The sequence below is a fragment of the Sinocyclocheilus grahami genome, unplaced genomic scaffold (genome assembly GCF_001515645.1).
Source record: "Sinocyclocheilus grahami isolate Dianchi unplaced genomic scaffold, SAMN03320097.WGS_v1.1 scaffold1242.1, whole genome shotgun sequence".
NCBI classification, from domain to species: Eukaryota; Metazoa; Chordata; class Actinopteri; order Cypriniformes; family Cyprinidae; genus Sinocyclocheilus; species Sinocyclocheilus grahami.
The window spans coordinates 247,893-256,949 of NW_015506421.1; the positions used below are offsets into that span (position 1 = coordinate 247,893).

General features: G+C 36.7%; 1 long non-coding RNA gene across 1 annotated transcript in view; it reads right to left on the bottom strand.

Annotated features, from left to right (window-relative positions):
- The window catches only part of LOC107568417 (uncharacterized), a 12,975-nt gene extending 5,970 nt beyond the window's left edge, over positions 1–7,005 (bottom strand). Inside the window, exon 1 of the long non-coding RNA XR_001606751.1 lies at positions 6,916–7,005. This is a non-coding gene — a long non-coding RNA (uncharacterized lncRNA). The remainder of the gene's footprint in view (positions 1–6,915) is intronic.
- Between the last annotated feature and the right edge of the window lie 2,052 nt (positions 7,006–9,057).

Here is a 9,057-nt window from a genome sequence, read left to right on the forward strand (position 1 = left end):
TCTGTAACTAAGACGAGACGTTGACGAGCTAAACTAATATCTGATGATAAAAACTATGACGAAAAGTATCTTCGTTAATAAGATGAGACGGGACTATAATGTTATTTGAGGTCTACCGGACATTCAAAATACATCCTATAGGCTACTGTCTTGTCCTTCAAAATGTGCGTCCCTGTCATTGGATTGCAATCGAATAAGGGGCGTTCGCATATCTAGTCGCAGTGGATGGATAGGCTACCAAAATACGAACTAGTGATCTGAAACAATGGCGTCAGCACCCGAAGGGGTAGGGATAAGGTGACCAGACGTTCCGTTTTTCTTGGGAGTCATAATTCGTTGTCGATTAACTTAAAGTTAGTGAAGGCGGTATAGGCAGAATCGCGCTGATAGAAGTGCTCTCTCACGCATGCTCCACTTCTTCAGTTCTCATATACAGCGCGCGATCAGTTCTCAGCGCTCAAATACACACACAGCCATCCAAATTAGGGGTCGACCGATATGTGTTTTTCAGGGCCGATACCGATACCGATTATTACAGATCAAGTAGACCGATAACCGATATTTTGAACCGATATATATGTCTGGTGTAAAAATTACAATTTATGTCAAAATTAAAAATAAAAAGGGCTCTGACAAAAACTGCCTTCCCTGGTGTTGGTTGAGTGTAGTACTCCCACAGTAAACTCTTTATTTAAAAAAGTTAAACTCTTTATTTTTTGGCAAACAAAGGGTTTATTATCAAAATTAAAACATGGAAGAAATAGCGTATTGTGTGAATATTCTTTTAAACAAAAGTTGTAATAATTGTTGTAGTAGTCAGGGGTTAAAGCAAAAAAAAAATCTTTTGACTGAAAATGTTTCCTCGGCCAAACCCCATTCCTCAGCCATACCTGTCACACACCCAGTTTAAGAGCAGTGTTTTTCTTCTTGTAATCAAGAGCGCTTGTCCTCCTAATTTAAAAAAATGAAGGAGCACCTTCTGATCAATGATCAAAAAATTTGCCTTCCTAAAATGAGGTGAAGTGATTTACAGGGGCATTTTCTTTTTATCTTTGCAATGGCATCATTTTCATCTGTAAAATTAAAAAATGTATGTTTATAAGCTTTTTAAAATGTCTATTTAAAACAATATAATAAGAAGTAGAATAAGACAAATAAGTTACCAATCATGAAATTAGTATTAATGAAAAATTAATTTGTACTACAGAGGTGGCACAAAAATAACACAAAAGTGGCTTGTAGGTACATTTTCAGACATTCAGTGAGGCTCAGAGGTGGCATGAGTGCAATTAAATTCATAAATTCATGTGGAGATTAATGTTTTAAATACAATTTTGAATACAGAAATATTAAATGATTTAAATAACTGCAATTACACCTAAAAATTAACTGAAACCGCTAGCAGGTGGCGGCAAATCACAGATTTTATCACTGAATCATTCATTCAATTGATTCGTTTGAACGGCTAATTTATTCAGTAATGAAGCAAGTGACTATCTTTATGAATGGGTAATCATGAATCACTAGATTCGTTTAAAAACGCACTTTCAATCATGAATGAAAGTTAACGCCGCTGTGTTTGCTTTTAGAGATGTGAAGCGGCTGAGCTGTTACTTTATTTGGAACTATTTTCATTGATGCAATAGAGCAAAATCAGGCAGTACGTGTTTATTAAATTAATATCACATTTGCAAACTCCTTGAATAATTATTAAAATCTGTCACTCTCCTTATCGCGATCTGTGGGCGCACAGAAAATGAGAGTTCTCAAGACTCAGAAGTACGTGCAAATGATAAGTTCCATCATCTGTCATCGTGTTATAAGCACGGAACCTGCGGGAATGAGTAGAATTATTATTAATAGCCACAATCCTGCGCCTGAAATTCAAGACCTGCTCTGTGTTCTCTGCTAATAACCTGACTGTGAATGATGCGAGCGGCGTTATGTTGTCAGTGAGAAGCTGCAGCCGTGGCGGGGAGGATTTTTGGTGTGCTGGTGTTCTGACAAATAATGCTACCTATCAGATTATGCTACCAACAAATCGTCAGAACACCAGCAGAACAACAACAATGTGCTACAAGTTTCTTTTCCCCTCATTTTTTCCAATTGACGGAAATCCGTCGTAGCGGCGGAAAACTTTCATCCCCGAGTAGTATTATCATGTACATCATACTGCACCACAGTAATATCTTTCTGATGATTTCATTAAACTAACCCGAACTTATATTTTGACGGGTTGCCATGAGGAACTTGTTTCTGTAGGTCTATGTAAATGATATGAAGATAGTTTTACTCCAATGAAACCGTCAAATGCTCATGAAGTGAGGAGTCAGAGCAGTTCTGGAGATGTTGTTCACGTATTTATGTCCTCATGTAGTTTTCACATAGTGAAAACAACACCGTGTTGCATCTGTGTCATTTACATACACAAAGACACGCAGAACATGCTGGATCCATATTTAAATAGTATTTTTTCGGCTTAATATTTACAGATACTAGTCCATTTTGCGACTATTTAAGTGTACTGACCTACTTTTGATTAATTCATCCAAACTTTGACAAATTCCGTGACATTCCACGTCATACAGTAAATTCAATTTATATGACTGGATTCCGCGATTCCATCCGCGTTTTCTGCATTGATTGGTCGTACTCATGACTCCCAACAAATCAGATGGGCGGTGGGCGGAGACTGCTTTAGGCCACAGAGTGGTGAGTTCTGACAGGCTGCATCAGAGCCAAATAGCGCGTTTCAAAATTAAGTTATTTTATCTGCGAATCGGTTTTGAAAATGACCGATACCGATAATCACAAAATGCTTAATATCGGCACCGATTATTGGTCGACCACTAGTTCAAATGTCTATTGTGTAGAGTATCTCACGTAAATACAGTTGTTTATTGATTAAGTGAATGTAAACCGGTGGGTGAAAACTGAACGTGTGTCAGTATTACATGCATGCCTTCCGTCTTAAAGGGACAGCATTCCTAATTAAGTACCTATCGTGTCATTAATATTAACCAACAAAAGATGTTAAATAAATATGTTAAGTAAACCTACTGTATCTGAAAAATGAGTTTAATTTGTATCTCTTTCGTATTTGTCTTATTGTCTTATTGTACTTCTCTTTAAAAAATTATAAATTATATATATTATATATGTAACGAATCAGCTCATGGGAAATATGAATAATTAACCATAACTAGTTATAATTAATTATGAATATTTTAGATCCGCTGTAGATATTTAGCTGACCTCTCAGGGTCAAATGTCTTGTCAATTCTAAGAACGTTAATTTCCTGGTTAAGGGAAATAACTTCCTTACTTCACCTAAATTCCAGGAGGTCGTAAATGTATCGGGTGTCAGCATTGCTTATGGAACCAGGGGCCTGTTCAGCTTCCTGGGGTGTTACAGAGTATTTGTTAAATCTAGCTAACAAAATATATATTGTGTGTTTGAGTGGTCCAGACGCTACATATATGAACTATAATTTTTTTATAAGTTGTTCCCTTTTCACTACTGTTAAAGGCATAGTTCACCCCAAAATTTTAATTGTCATCATTTATTCAAGTTTTTCCAAATTCAATCCTTGATTCAAATTTCTCATAAGTTTAATTGATTTAGTCTAAAAAGAGAAGAATTAATGATTATTTTAGTTTGAAGACTACATATAAAATAGCTACCCAAATAAATGTTTGTAACTGCAGTTTGACTAAAAGTAATGACTAAAAGTTGACAAAAATGCAATGACTTTTCGTCGACTAAAACTATGAAAGACTCAAATGACTAAAATGTGACTAAGACTATTAAGCATTTTCGTGTCAAGGTAAAGACTAAGACAAAATCAAAAATGCCTGTCAAAATTAACACTGGAACAGACACAGTCTTTATTGTTTGGATAGCACAAGTACTTCTATCATTTAAGCGGGTAGAACAAAAGCCATCATAGCAGTTATTTGAGAATTGGCTTACTAGTCATATGGAGTGCAGCGTCCTGGAGATGCTGTCCAACAGGAGTCCCGCTCCGACTCTGCTGGGGTGCAGGCCATCTGCACGAAAAAGCCTAGGACGCTCCCAGAAAATATTCCAATTATTAACAAAGAGCAGTTTCTGTTCTTTACACCATGACAATAACCATTCGTTTAAAGCAAAAAGTCTACTGAACTTTTCGTGTCCTCGTCTATATGTGGGAAGCGGTCCTGACACGATGATCATCATCGCAGGCGATGTTCTGCGCACCGTCTCGATCATGCCCCGAAGTCCCTCTTCAGTGTCTCCGTCTGCCGCAGCTTGGTGTCGTTAACTCCGGCGTGAAGCACGACCGCTCCGGGGCTCTCGTCGCCCTTAAGGATCGCGGGTATCTGCGCAGAAACATCGAGAATACGAGCACCAGGGAATCAGAGAGTGTGCACTTTACCTTCAGCTAACGTAGCACGGACGTGCCGGACGATGGAGTCTCTGACGATCACAGCATCACGTTCCGTCTCGCAGAGTGGAGCGAATCGGTTTCCGGGTGGAGATCTCGAAGACCGGAGGGGGAGAGGTCGTCGCCCAGGGCCTGGCTTGCGTCTTCCGCTGCGGGTGCACCCAGGGTCCGTGGTGTCCCAGCGCCGGAGTGAAGGACATCTGGGAAGATCGCGTCCTGGGTGCACCGGGCCTGTGCAGAGAAGCACACAGAGTAGAGGTGGTGGGAGAGTTAGCAGCACGCTGCATACTTACCCCGGACTTGTGAGCGTCAGCCCGGGATGTTTCCAACGCGGCTCTCCGCTCTCTCAGCTGGGCCTGCTTCTCCACCAGGTCACGGATCTGCTTCTCCATGGCCTACAGCTTGAGCTGCACTCAAAGGTAGACACACATCCGCCATTAATTCAAGTAACAGTGAGTAAAACAATGGTAATGTGTGTGAATAGAGTATTAGCAATGTAAGCGAGATTACAACCACAAGTTTAATTTACATTAAAACCACCATTTACAACCACGCTGGCGATGCTAACGGGCTATAAGCTAATAGCAGACTCGGGAAATCTAAATAAAACTAGTGATAACAAGGCGCTCTGATTGTTTTTGTTGTAGAATACGATATATCCAGGATATATCCACACGTTATAGAAACAAAAATTATTATGGTGTAAAAAATTGATTTTAAGATTAAAAAATAGACAATAAAGATTTAACTTGACGGAGCTCAAACTCAAAACACACTGTAGCAACAAACAGGAAGTGACGTCTTTTTGACAACTCCTTATTAGAAATAAACAAACTAGAGCATAGGTGAAATGCAGAAAAGAGAAATAGTCATATGGAAAACATACAAAAAAATCTTAAGATACCAGAATTCACATTTTTAGATTTTACAAATGCATGATGATATATTGTAAAAAAAAAAAAATGAAGTTATTTAATAAGCTTTCTCGGATTACCTGTGTTTTCTATATCTCCGTCAGCAGCTCCCATTAGAAATTTTCTTGGAACTTCCCCTCTGTTTTAGAGGGTTTTTTTAGACGCTCCTGAAACCACAGTACAATTTTTATAAATATTTGTTTACAATGAAAAATCAAAACGTGTTTGAAATTGTTTCAGCCCATTTTAGCCTGCATGTAAGTGACGTCACCAATAGACCTTACAGTGCAGACTTTTAGGTTAAATTAATTAGCTTACTTCCATTTATCTATTGACAAATTATCAGTAAAAACATTTACAAAGCTATAAAACCCACTCCTTTAAACATAAGATGTGATTAAAAGCCCAAACTTTCATTAATAAGAGCTCAACTCTATTATGCTAATAGTTATGCTTCTATGCTAGCGTAATATTTGCTAGCAGACATTTCAGATAATTAAGGAAAGATACCATAACCAGAGGTATAAATATTAACAAAAGTACTTAAAGTAAACTGTGGGTAATATTAACATATGTTACTTAACCAATCTGTCGCAGTTGAACTTTTTTTGGTATAACTGTAGAGAAACATGTCAGACGCTCTCCTCTCCAGCAGCTGATTTGTCCGCGGTTGCCATGGTAACTCAACGGCCACCAGTAGGTTACTATACATAAAAACAATAATATTAAAAAAGGGTTTTTAGCGTCTTTACAGAGTTCAAGAACTTTGTTTTATACATTTTATCAACCTATTTATTTATTATAAATTGTAAGACTCACCTCAGAAAAGCTCATTCTCCTGTCAGACACAGTTGAAGTGAAAAGTGCATCAGACAAACGCTGTCCTGATACAGTATCTGCGGCAGATGAGATGGTGTAAGCCAGTCGGTGTCATTATTTTACTTTCATAAGTCCTTACGAAATACAAAGTTTCACAACTCAGAAAAAATAAATTTCCTTTCTTGTTTGTGCGTGTGTCGTGGAGGCGCACGCGCCTTATGTCACGTGACTATATATTAGAAGCATGTCCATATTTTGACTTGGTGAAAAGAAACACATTTTATCTTTAAGGAACGTTCAATCTTGTGACTGAAGTTTAATTACACTTTTTAAATAGCATTATGGTAATCAGAGAGCATATAAAGAACGTACAAAAATTATGGTAATGAAATTATGTGCATACGAAGTTGTAGTTACGTTGCCAATAAGTCATGAAGTTACCAATATATTACGAATAGATAACCTATCTGGGACGTTCTTGGTTATCTTGTTACGTTGGCAAGTCATGAAATTACCAAAAAGTACGAAGTCATTACATAACTGTTACGTGTGTTAGCTGTTAGCTTAGGCTAATGTCAATGATAGGCTATCATTAGCAGCTGTGCTAACTGAGCAGACCACTGTTCCATAATTTGAACGCATACGCTGCCATTTTAACACATGACCCCATGTAACGTGATGAAGAATCACTGAAATAATTAAAATAATACCGTTAACCACGAGATCTCATTACAAAAAGAGATCATTGCCCTTACCTGTTTGAAGGTGTACGCGCATCAGGTGAACTGGTCGAACGGTGTTACGAGATTTTCGGTTTCCGAGATTTTCTGTTTCAGTGTGCGGGGCATACATGAATATCTGAGTTTCTCGGACATGCGCGTGGAACCAAGTGGAACTGAGAATTTCAGTTCACGCTCCTTGTATCTCAGCAGGTTTAATGGGATATATATATATATTTTTTTTAAAGGTAAATATATTTACAGTTTTGCACAAACTACATTTGTTTATCATTTCCTAACAGTTATAATGTTTTTATTAGTTTACAGTGCACGTTTTGTGCAGTCGTCCCTGACTGAATAATTGCAGCAGGCATTCTTTGTGTAATGTTAGGATAAAGCACAACAAACTTCAGCTAGTTGTAACCTATACATTGATTTCAGTTCTTTGTGCCCTTCATTTGTAGCTTGCGATGCTTTAAAACGGTGTCTGTTATTAGTTATCATTTGTTCAATACATCACTGCCTGCAACAAATGAAATAAACCTATAAACGTATCTGTGGACCTTTTTTTTGTATACTGGTGTGATGATCCATGTCTTAACTCACCCTGTTCAACATTCTCCATGTCTGGTTGTGAATTGTCTGCTGTCTGGTTGTAAACTATGATACAATCATACACTGCTGCAAAAACATGTTGCTGAAATTTCTTTCTTATTTTCATGTTTCCAATGTAAAATAGTTAAACATTTTTACAAACAAATGTAAATTTACCAATTAAGATTAACACAAGGTTTATGGTTCCATTTGCACAGTGAAACCAACAATCCCAGAACACCTGGATGATTACAGCTACAGGATTCCAATAGTAGCGCAGATCCAACTACCATTTCAATTATTTATTTTTATGCTCTTCTGTTACCTTTTAAGTTTTAAAACTGTCATCTTCTGGCAATGAATGAAATAACATTCACCACCATATGTGGCCTAATAAACATTTTGCAACCTACACTGATGTTATTTTGTGTCATCTGTTCTTTGACCATGTGTTGCACTGTACCAGGATGATACACGATGATCATTGATAAAAATGCATGGTCTATTTTGATGCACAACAAACACTCGCGCAACATTATTTATAGGCTAAGTCATAAAGTTTCATAAACATATATACTCTTAATTAGGCTTTTTTTATATACATAAACTGTTCCCTCCTGGTGGAATGACCTGCCCAATTCGAGCAGCTGAGTCCTTAGCCATCTTCAAGAAATGACTAAAAACACATCTCTTCCATCTATATTTGACCCTCTAGAACTTGCACTCTCTATTTGTTTTCCATCTGCTTGTTTTCTTTAAAAAAAGGCCTCTAACACTAGCTTTCTCTATCTACTTGTTTTCGTTTTGTTGTGTATGTATGTGTAAAGCCAAGCTTCTGCTAAATGACTACATAAATAAATAAATAAATAAAAGGGGCCTCTAAATACAAAAAATAAAGTGGAATAAAGATTGGATTGTGGCCTTGATTAGCTTTTGATGAGATGTTGGTAAAATGTGTGTTGGTGTGAATGTTTGATATTATGTGAGACAGTAACATTTTGTTTTTAAACATTTTTTAAAAACATTTTGTTTTTAAAAATATGAATTCATTTAAATAGTGAAAAATGAAATATGAATTTATTTGAATAGTGATTCACACTCAAAATCTAGGAAAATGTTAGTCATGGAGGATGCGATTAATAAAGTAAAGTTTTCCTGAATTTTGAGCATGAATCACTGTTGAATCCTTGTTACAAACTAAAAAGATTTATGCACCAAAACAAGACACATAGGATACAAGAGAGTGTGATGTTAACGTCCTTGTAGAATCTGCTGTATAACATTTTGACATAATAAAGCTAAAAAAAAGACATTTCTTAACTTGATTCTGGCATTTGATACATGACATTACCATTCAAAAGTTTAGGATTACTATGAATTTTTTAATAGAAATGTATATTTTTGTTCTTCAAGGATGCATTAATTTAATAAAAATTACAGTAAAGACATTTATAATGTAAAACAATATTTCTATTTCAAATTAATGCTGTTCTTTTGAACTTTGAACCATTCATCAAGGAATCATGTCGCTGTATAATGGTTTCCACACTTCATTAAGCAGTACAACCATTTTCAACTGTGATA